Genomic DNA, 6,442 nt, shown 5'->3' on the forward strand with positions numbered 1-6,442 from the left:
CTGTGGTCCCAGCTCTCTTCAGGTCATTGACCACGTCCTGCCGTGTAGTTCTGGGCTGATCCCTCACCTTCCCCATGATTATTGATGCCCCACAAGGTGAGATCTTGCATGGAGCCCCAGACCGAGGGTGATTGACAGTCATCTTGAACTTTTTCCATTTTCTAATAATTGCACCAACAGTTGTTTCCTTCTCACCAAGCTGCTTGCCTATTGTCCTGTAGCCCATCCCAGCCTTGTGCATGTCTACAATCTTATCCCTGATGTCCTTACACAGCTCTCCAGTCTTGGTCATTGTGGAGAGGTTGAAGTCTGTTTGATTGTGTGTGTGGATAGGTGTCTTTTATACAGGTAACAAGTTCAAACAGGTGCAGTTAATACAGGAAATGAGTGGAGAACAGGAGGGCTTCTTAAAGAAAAACTAACAGGTCTGTGAGAGTCGGAATTCTTACTGGTTGGTAGGTGATCAAATACTTATGTCATGCAATAAAATGCAAATGAATTACTTAAAAATCATACAATGTGATTTTCTGGATTTTTGTTTTAGATTCCGTCTCTCACAGTTGAAGTGTTCCTATGATAAAAATGTACAGACCTCTACATACTTTGTAAGTAGGGAAAACCTGCAAAATCGTCAGTGTATCAAATACTTGTTCTCCCCACTGTATGTATTACAATTATACACTTCAAGAGTGTTTACCACTCCTGCTCCTGGGACATCAATGATTACACATTGTAACTATGCAGTAGACTAGAAACATGATTGATTTGTAATTCATAAACACAGAGAAATAAACTATGCATATCTAACTCCCTTCATCTACACAGATTAGTATTTCAATAAGATACTTAATTTCAGCCAGTGGAGAATGTGAAACGCTTTATTGAAAGAAGTTCACCATCCAGGTGTTATAAATACATAATAAATGCATTATAATTATGATAATTGTAATATTATAAATACAAGTTCAATCTGTACTTCAATGCACATGGTGTGCATTATAAAACGAGGAAGAAAGACGAGGTGGGGAGAGAGGTGTAGAAGACAGAAAGGGAAAAAAGAGGTAAGAACAGCGGCAGACAGCAAATAATAAATGCAGTGCTACCCTAATATTCTCTCAGTTCATCACAATTGCGGTGTCTCCTAACCAGCCTTGGGCCCCCAGTCGGCCCGAAGGTTATCTTAAGAGCAGGTGAGGTGGCGATGACGGGACTGGCTTCCTCTCTCACGTCAAAACATAACAGCAGACGAGTGACAGATGGATAGAGAGAGAGCATGATTAAACCTTGTTTATTTATTCTAACACGGTCAGTCACTCTACTACATCTCTGTCTGTATTTTAATGTAAAGCATATCTTTCATAATACTTCATGTTGACCCGACCAAGTGACATCTCACCTATGATCATGCTGTGACCTCTGTCAGCCAGTTCAGATGCGAGAGGGCTTCACCAAAACAGGTGATATAACCTAGAGGATTTAGGGAGAAGGGGGAGAGAGATGAAGTGAAGAAGAGAGACTGTTGTTGTGTGTGTGTGTGTGTGTGTGTGTGGTCTCACCTGGTGTCCACACTAAGTGGCTACAGAGTACTTTATGCTGAAAAACAGACACATGAGGACAAACAATAGAAGATAAAACATTTAAATATAGGCTGTGTCTCTCACCACTTGATTATTGCAAGGCTAACCCCCAGGGAAATCATGACTTGGCAGAAACAGATAATCCAGTGAAAATAGCTGTGTTTATGTGGTGTAAATCTGAAAATTAGCAGCTGACATCTTAAGGTTTTTTAAATTAATGCATGTGAGACAGGTTCCATGTACAACAAGACAGGCAGAGCTGGAGAAAAAGAACAACAGTTTAATTACCTCTGGTTATGGACACTTTTGCCAGCAATAAAGCTTCCACAGACTGTTCCTCGGACAGAGAACATCTGGCAATATCTACATTTTCGACCCCGTGATCAGCTCGCTCTCTGAAAGTAAATAAAACAGTTTATTTTTTATAGATATGAAATCATTAACTGAGATATGACCTTTCAATCTAAAGCAGCAGATGAAATGTTTAGGAAAAGTCCATACAGCCCAGTGCTGCTTACCTGAGATGCCATCTTCTTAGGTGTCCGCTTTGACTTCCATTGTGTTGGAAAAAAGTTGCTTTCAGAACAATTATTTTTTTTATTCCTAATTTGCTCTTGACAAAAAGACACAAATGTACCTCCATATCATGTAACAAGTTGCCTGTGAATAACCACACCCTCATACAAACGTGCTACTGTATGCAGAATTCTTGACGCCCAAACGAAGATCCTGCCATATTCTGCCAGCACGTCCACAAGCGAGCCACTCAGGAGCAGAATTATGATGCGTGGAAGAGGGAAAAGAATGAGATGGGAACAACAATTTGTTGCAAGTTGGGGAGGGGTGTCTAATATCTGAACAATAGGCTATTCAACCTTTACTTAAAGAATAGTCTAATAGCCGTGCTAGGTGTGAAAAACCTCTCCTTGCCCTAACGACCAAGGGGTAGCTTGATACTCAATGTAATTAAGTAATGACTTTTCAAATAAGTTACCTTACACGTTATGTTGGCTGACAATTTGTTAGGTACGCTGTCCTTACGAACCACATAGCATATCATTACAGCAGTATGTACCAGTATGTTAGCTAGCTACCTAACGTTAGTAGTTATACATCAAAATTGCCAGCCTAATAACTATAGGCTATCTACGTAACTACCCAACATTTATTGACTTGATTATTCTCGTCATTCTTAGCTTAGCTAAATGGTATAGTCATTGTGCTTTCTCAATGGACATTCGGGTGCTTTCGTAAATTCGCTAGACTGGACAAACGAGTCGAAATTGACCTATGGCGGAAAAACGGCTGAAGAACATTGGCTAAACTGGAACATTAGCGTGAGCCCATAGAATATGAATGGAATCGAATATTCGCAGCGTCTGTTTTGACTGGAGTGATGCTTAGAAATCCATTAAAAATGTATCCCTTTTTATTTTTACTACTACCACCATCTGTTCGTCGGACAAAACTGGAAACAAACAACATGTTTAGAAGGTAAACATCCGCACCACGATGGTGTTAACTGTGCGCTTATGTCTGCGTAATGAAAAAGTAAGGAAGAAATAAAAACTTCAGACTATTTCTGGTCTAGCGATCGATGACAAATGAGCTCGCTGCCCAGACTTTCATAATTACAAAGAGGAGATTATCCTGCCTGTGTAACAGTTTTGCTTTCTTCCCCCTACCTGGGCTCAAACCTGGGACCGTCTGCACACATCGACAAGAGCCACCCTTGAAGCATCGTTACCATCGCTCCACAAAAGAGCAAGGTCTCAGAGTGAGTGACGTCATTGATTGAAACGCTATTAGCAAGCACCCCGCTAACTAGCGGTTACACCTGACTTGAAAAAATATATATACACAGGGAGATATTTGGCAAAATAGACCGGCATGCCTCTCCATAGGAAAACAATGGGGGGAGCTGTTATGGGATTTATATGAATAACGACTAAATGATGTATACATTTAACGTGGAACTATAACTAAACCGAATACTACCCTGTTACTGTATGAATGTATGAATCTTATTATAATCAAAACACTGAATATAATGTGTGTAGATTTAGTTCTGAATTAGATCAAGGACTTTCTGTTCCTTGTTATAAACTAATGGAGCTATCGTCAGACCGGTTGGAATACTGTGTTCCTTACAGGACATTCTGTCCCCACCCAGGGAGGGGAGAGACCTTGGGCTTGAAGTAGATTGTTTAACAGGTGGCAGACAATGTGAGAAGGCTTGTGAACTATATTGCCATTGTATCTGAGAGGAGGAGGGACATTTATGATGAAATGTGAGGTATATAAACCAATGTACATGGTATTATGACCAGAGCTCTCGAGAATAAACGCTATTGGTTAATGTTAATGACTGGTCTCTGTCTATTTTATGTAAATAAGAACCTTACATATTATTTTAAACGGACAGAGTGTTTTAATTGAATTGGTTAATGAACACATAGGAACTAAATTCCACTAACAATTGGTCCTTCGAGACGGATCTCAAAATCTGCCTCTGTCGTCCCGAGGAACTGCTGAAAACCGTGCACGGGCAGATCCATTGTTCAATGATAGGAGCTTGAGTATTCCAAACAGATTCACACAGGGGTTTTACCTTGTTGTTTAACACCTTAGTTCCTGAAACCAACTAAGCATTCATTCCCCTTTTGACTCCACTCAGTAACTGTTACCCACCCATTCTGTCCCTCCTATCTTGCTAATTTCCTGGCCCCCCTTCTAAACCTTCCCCTCTCTGCTCTCAAACCTTCATTTACATTTACATTACATTTACATTTAAGTCATTTAGCAGACACTCTTATCCAGAGCGACTTACAAATTGGTGCATTCACCTTATGACATCCAGTGGAACAGTCACTTTACAATAGTGCATCTAAATCTTAAGGGGGGTGAGAGGGATTACTTATCCTATCCTAGGTATTCCTTAAAGAGGTGGGGTTTCAGGTGTCTCCGGAAGGTGGTGATTGACTCCGCTGTCCTGGCGTCGTGAGGGAGTTTGTTCCACCATTGGGGGGCCAGAGCAGCGAACAGTTTTGACTGGGCTGAGCGGGAGCTGTACTTCCTCAGTGGTAGGGAGGCGAGCAGGCCAGAGGTGGATGAACGCAGTGCCCTTGTTTGGGTGTAGGGCCTGATCAGAGCCTGGAGGTACTGAGGTGCCGTTCCCCTCACAGCTCCGTAGGCAAGCACCATGGTCTTGTAGCGGATGCGACGGGCTGCGTTCTGGATGAGTTGAAGGGGTTTAATGGCACAGGCAGGGAGCCCAGCCAACAGCGAGTTGCAGTAATCCAGACGGGAGATGACAAGTGCCTGGATTAGGACCTGCGCCGCTTCCTGTGTGAGGCAGGGTCGTACTCTGCGGATGTTGTAGAGCATGAACCTACAGGAACGGGCCACCGCCTTGATGTTGGTTGAGAACGACAGGGTGTTGTCCAGGATCACGCCAAGGTTCTTGGCGCTCTGGGAGGAGGACACAATGGAGTTGTCAACCGTGATGGCGAGATCATGGAACGGGCAGTCCTTCCCCGGGAGGAAGAGCAGCTCCGTCTTGCCGAGGTTCAGCTTGAGGTGGTGATCCGTCATCCACACTGATATGTCTGCCAGATATGCAGAGATGCGATTCGCCACCTGGTCATCAGAAGGGGGAAAGGAGAAGATTAATTGTGTGTCGTCTGCATAGCAATGATAGGAGAGACCATGTGAGGTTATGACAGAGCCAAGTGACTTGGTGTATAGCGAGAATAGGAGAGGGCCAAGAACAGAGCCCTGGGGGACACCAGTGGTGAGAGCGCGTGGTGAGGAGACAGATTCTCGCCACGCCACCTGGTAGGAGCGACCTGTCAGGTAGGACGCAATCCAAGCGTGGGCCGCGCCGGAGATGCCCAACTCGGAGAGGGTGGAGAGGAGGATCTGATGGTTCACTGTATCGAAGGCAGCCGATAGATCTAGAAGGATGAGAGCAGAGGAGAGAGAGTTAGCTTTAGCAGTGCGGAGCGCCTCCGTGATACAGAGGAGAGCAGTCTCAGTTGAATGACTAGTCTTGAAACCTGACTGATTTGGATCAAGAAGGTCATTCAGAGAGAGATAGCGGGAGAGCTGGCCAAGGACGGCACGTTCAAGAGTTTTGGAGAGAAAAGAAAGAAGGGATACTGGTCTGTAATTGTTGACATCGGAGGGATCGAGTGTAGGTTTTTTCAGAAGGGGTGCAACTCTCGCTCTCTTGAAGACGGAAGGGACGTAGCCAGCGGTCAGGGATGAGTTGATGAGCGAGGTGAGGTAAGGGAGAAGGTCTCCGGAAATGGTCTGGAGAAGAGAGGAGGGGATAGGGTCAAGCGGGCAGGTTGTTGGGCGGCCGGCCGTCACAAGACGCGAGATTTCATCTGGAGAGAGAGGGGAGAAAGAGGTCAGAGCACAGGGTAGGGCAGTGTGAGCAGAACCAGCGGTGTCGTTTGACTTAGCAAACGAGGATCGGATGTCGTCGACCTTCTTTTCAAAATGGTTGACGAAGTCATCTGCAGAGAGGGAGGAGGGGGGAGGGGGAGGAGGATTCAGGAGGGAGGAGAAGGTGGCAAAGAGCTTCCTAGGGTTAGAGGCAGATGCTTGGAATTTAGCGTGGTAGAAAGTGGCTTTAGCAGCAGAGACAGAGGAGGAAAATGTAGAGAGGAGGGAGTGAAAGGATGCCAGGTCCGCAGGGAGGCGAGTTTTCCTCCATTTCCGCTCGGCTGCCCGGAGCCCTGTTCTGTGAGCTCGCAATGAGTCATCGAGCCACGGAGCGGGAGGGGAGGACCGAGCCGGCCTGGAGGATAGGGGACATAGAGAGTCAAAGGATGCAGAGAGGGAGGAGAGGAGGGTTG

The 6,442-nt window shown here is 45.0% G+C and overlaps 1 long non-coding RNA gene across 1 annotated transcript; it reads right to left on the minus strand.

Annotated features, from left to right (window-relative positions):
* Positions 1-968: 968 nt before the first annotated feature.
* Positions 969-3,313, minus strand: LOC124010233. The gene is made up of 3 exons (XR_006834393.1): positions 2,096-3,313; positions 1,866-1,972; positions 969-1,467 (listed from the first exon to the last, which is right to left on the minus strand). It is a non-coding gene; the product is annotated as an uncharacterized LOC124010233 (long non-coding RNA).
* Between the last annotated feature and the right edge of the window lie 3,129 nt (positions 3,314-6,442).

The sequence above is a fragment of the Oncorhynchus gorbuscha genome, linkage group LG22 (genome assembly GCF_021184085.1).
Source record: "Oncorhynchus gorbuscha isolate QuinsamMale2020 ecotype Even-year linkage group LG22, OgorEven_v1.0, whole genome shotgun sequence".
Classification (NCBI taxonomy): Eukaryota; Metazoa; Chordata; class Actinopteri; order Salmoniformes; family Salmonidae; genus Oncorhynchus; species Oncorhynchus gorbuscha.